This window comes from Triticum dicoccoides, chromosome 2A (assembly GCF_002162155.2).
Source record: "Triticum dicoccoides isolate Atlit2015 ecotype Zavitan chromosome 2A, WEW_v2.0, whole genome shotgun sequence".
NCBI lineage: Eukaryota > Viridiplantae > Streptophyta > Magnoliopsida > Poales > Poaceae > Triticum > Triticum dicoccoides.
This window is the reverse complement of record NC_041382.1, coordinates 144,622,669-144,627,186: the sequence shown is the minus strand read 5'-3', so window position 1 is coordinate 144,627,186 and position 4,518 is coordinate 144,622,669.

Genomic DNA, 4,518 nt, shown 5'->3' with positions numbered 1-4,518 from the left:
TATATATATGTGATAGGCCACCCCTAGAGGGTTGTGCCGGTTCCCCCCAAAGCCTATTGTCTTCCATACATTTTGGATCAATGATAGTGCACCATGTTCCTCATCGCTCTTATATGCACTCCAATACTCAATCACCAAGAGATTATGCATTATTATCGCAAGTTGCATCACAGTCACATGACAGGGCATGTGGCTCTTAGAAGTTAGGACCATAATTTTTGGGGAAGCTAGCTAGGTTTGCAGAAATGTTCCTGGAATAATCGAGCAGCACATGTACTTTGCACGTACCATCAGGAAAATATTCCCTCAAAAAGGCGGCTTTAACTGGTTAATTTATTTGCTAGGAATCTAACCAGTTAATAGTATGTGGTTTCATTTTAGTTCCGCAGTTCATTCCCTGTTATATAATTGTGACGTTCTTTGTATAGGCACAATCGTACAATTCCTGTACGTGTATTGTTGTATTATTGCCAAGGCAGAAACAGCCTGAGATGATCCAAGCAAATTATCCAGCCTGGCCGCCAGCCGTGTATGTTTGCAAAGATTCACTCAGCCATATATACCGGCTTTTCTTTCAATATTGCTATATATGCTGGTGTGATTAAACCAGAGAATCAAAGCACACCGTACAGCTCAGGAATGTACAAACAAACGACTATATACGCCACTTTCTCGTTGTACATTGACATGATTAAATGGGACAAAAAGTACAGCCTGCACCTCTCAGGAATGTGCTATAAATATGAAAGTTCATTGTCATACGCTGATATGATTAAATGGGACAAGAAGTACACCGTACACCTCAGGAATGTACATACGAGGAGTATAATTGAAGAACCAGATAAGGCACACGATGTATGATAGATTGAGCAAGTCCTTGCACATACGTGCGCCCATGTGATTTCCCAATTCAAGTCGAGGCGATTTTCAAACATAATTTCATACAATGTTATGCTGAAATATTTCTGTTCATCTTTTCACATCAGTTTCGTCGTTCAAGTGAGCTAATTTGATGCATGAAACTCGATACATGGTTAAATTGTGGTCTATGCCAATTATGCAAAAGATAGCTGAAGACAGTGGCCCACATCATTTTCCCGTGTAGATAAAGGTGGAGATCAAGGCATGGATGGTGCTCATACATGTCAACACCGATGCATGGAACAACTGCGGCTCCGTCAAGGCTTGGTGGCATCACACGGTGAACGCCACAGCAAAAGTTAGGAAAGGCATCACATCCCTCATCATGTTGGTATCGTGGAAGATTTGAAATGAGAGGAATGCGAGGGTTTTTAGAAAGGTGACGTCCATACCAAATGTAATTTCGAACAGCATAAAGGCTGACGCCGTGCTTTGTGCCGGGGGGAGGGGGGTGCACCAAGTTTGGGTTCTTTAATGCCACGAGAGTAGACTAGCTGCTCCTGCTCCGAATGTGTCCCTCTCAGCTCAAGCTCATATGACTTCGGAACGGACAGTTAAATTCAAAAAATTATGTATTTATTTTTGTGTTAAAAATTAATAATTATGTTTGAATGCTTGCAAAGTTTCATCATGAGATGACATTCTTGGAAGCCGTCGCAAGAAAAATCAACACCCCAAATGCTTTTGAAGACAATTTTTGGAGCATTGTTTTTTTACGTCTTCCACGAATGTCATTTCATGTTGAAATTTTACAAGCAATCAAAACATTTGTCAATGTTTGTACAAAAAAAATTCAGATATTTTATAAGGAAAACATTTTTCATCATGCTGTTATAACCAGATTGTTAGACTATGTATAGCTTCTGTACTTATGTACGTATTGTAACACATCCAATATATATAATGAGATAAGCCACCCCTAGAGGGTCGTGTTGGTTCCCCCAAAACTTATTGTCTTACATGGTATCACGCTAGGTTACGATCGCTTCCGCTTCCAAACCCTAATACCCGCACCGCCGCCGCAGCCGCCGCCGCCTTCACCGCCGCCATGTCGAGCGCCGCCATCACCGGTTCCACTGCTGCGGGGTTCCTCCCGGCCTCTCTTGCGGCTCTGCTCAACCTCCCGCTTGATGCCGTCGCCGTTCCGGCTCCGATCGGGACCAGGAGCATCGGCTCCGTCTACTCCACGCCGCCGGCGCCCTCGCTTGGGCGCGACCTCGTGGTCCACACCGCGGCGCCGCCGTCCGCTGCGGACTCCGCGGGCGTCGTCCCGCCACTCCTGCCGCAAGCGGATCACACCGTCCCGCTGGCGGGGTTGGCGGCGTCCGCCCCGGCCGCGGGCCTTGCGGCGTCCGACCCGGCCGCGAGCTTTGCGGCGTCCGCCCTGGCTGCGATCCCGCCTCCTCCCGCATCGGCTTCGGTGCCTCCGGCTGCCCCCATGGTGTTTGCACCCCAGGCAGCCCCCTCGATGGGATCGTCTTCGCCGCCGCCGTTTCACTTCGGTCATCTCATCACCATCAAGCTCTCCGCCGACAACTACATCTTCTGGCGTGCGCAGGTTCTCCCGCTCTTGGGGAGTCACTACCTGCTAGGCTACGTCGACGGATCGCTTCCCTGCCCACCCGCACTGGTAGACAGCGTGCACGGTCCGGTCTACAATCCGGCCCATCGCGTCTGGACGGGGCAGGACCAGGCGAACCTCTCCTCCATCCAGGGGTCGCTCTCGCCGGCAGTTGCCGGACTTGTTGTCTTCGCGAAGACGTCTCATGAGGCCTGGACCATCCTTGAGCGAACCTTTGCAGCGCAGTCCCAGGCTCGTGTCTCTGCACTCCGTCGTCAGCTTGGAGAGTGTCAGAAGTTTGACTCCACTGCCACTGAGTTCTACAACAAGGTCAAGGGCCTCGCCGACACATTGGCCTCCATTGGACAGCCCCTCACCGACTCCGAGTTCAACTCGTTTATTGTCAATGGTCTTGATGAGGAGTATGATGCCTTAGTCGAGATCATCAACGAGCGGGGCAACTCGACACCCATGCTGGCACACGAGGTTTTCTCTCGGCTCCTTCTCACTGAACAATGGGTCGAGACACGCCGCTCCAGGGGCACTGGCTCCCTCTCGGCCAACGCCGCCACCAAGGGTGGCCGCTCTTCTTCATCACCCCGGTCTCCCTTGGGGCTGCCACCGTCGCCCGCCTCGGCCCCCCCACCTACTGCGACCTTACCGGGGGCTGGCGGTCCACGTGTGTGCCAGCTTTGTGGCCGCGATGGGCACTGGGCCTTCAAGTGTCATAAGCGCTTCCAGCGAAGCTTCCTTGGTCTTGGCAATGACGGCAAAGATACACGCAACAATGCCCGTTAGGTCGCCATGGCTGATCGTCCCGCGCCGCAGAAGCAACAGGGACACACTCAGTCCTACTCCATCGATCCACACTGGTACATGGACTCTGGGGCGACAGAGCATCTGACCAGCGAGATGGGGAAGCTTCACACTCGTGAACCCTATCATGGCTCCGACAAGATCCACACCGCCAATGGAGCAGGTATGCACATCTCTCATATTGGTCAAGCATCTCTTCTCACTAGACATGCCAATAGGAGTCTTCAGCTTCGCAATGTTCTTCGAGTTCCATCTGTGACCCGTAATCTTCTTTCAGTTCCTAAACTCACACGTGATAATAATGTACTTTGTGAATTTCACCCTTTTGATCTTTTTATTAAGGATCGGGGCACGAGGGACATTCTTCTTAGTGGGCGGTTGTGCCAGGGCCTCTACCGTCTGGAGCATCCTGGCGTTGCCCGTGTTTTCAGTGGAGTTCGGGTCTCTCCGTCACAGTGGCATGCTCGTCTTGGTCATCCGGCCACACCTATTGTCCATCATATTTTGCGTCGTCATGAGCTTCCTAGTTTGTCTAGTAATAAAGATGTAGCAGTGTGTGATGCTTGTCAGCAGGGGAAGAGTCATCAACTTCCTTTTTCGGAGTCCAGTCGTGAGGTGAAACATCCTTTAGAACTTGTGTTTTCAGATGTATGGGGTCCTGCTCAGACTTCTGTCAGTGGTCATAATTACTATATCAGTTTCGTTGATGCTTATAGTCGCTTTACCTGGCTTTACCTTATTAAACGCAAATCTGATGTGTTTGATATTTTTGTTCAGTTTCAAAAACATGTTGAACGTCTTCTCAAGCACAAAATTGTTCATGTCCAGTCGGACTGGGGGGCGAGTATCGCAACCTCAACTCCTTCTTTCAGTCGCTTGGGATAGCTCATCGTTTAGCATGTCCACATACACATCAGCAGAATGGTTCAGTCGAACGTAAGCATCGTCATATTGTTGAAGCTGGTCTTACTCTTTTGGCCCATGCATCTGTTCCGTTTCGGTTTTGGAGTGATGCTTTCACCACTGCATGCTTTCTCATCAACCGTACTCCCACTCGTGTTTTAAACATGAAGACTCCCATTGAGGTTCTCCTTAATGAACAACCTGATTATACCTTTTTTAAGGTATTTGGGTGTGCTTGCTGGCCGCATCTTCGTCCATATAATAAGCGCAAGCTTGAGTTTCGTTCTAAGAAGTGTGTTTTTCTTGGCTATAGCTCT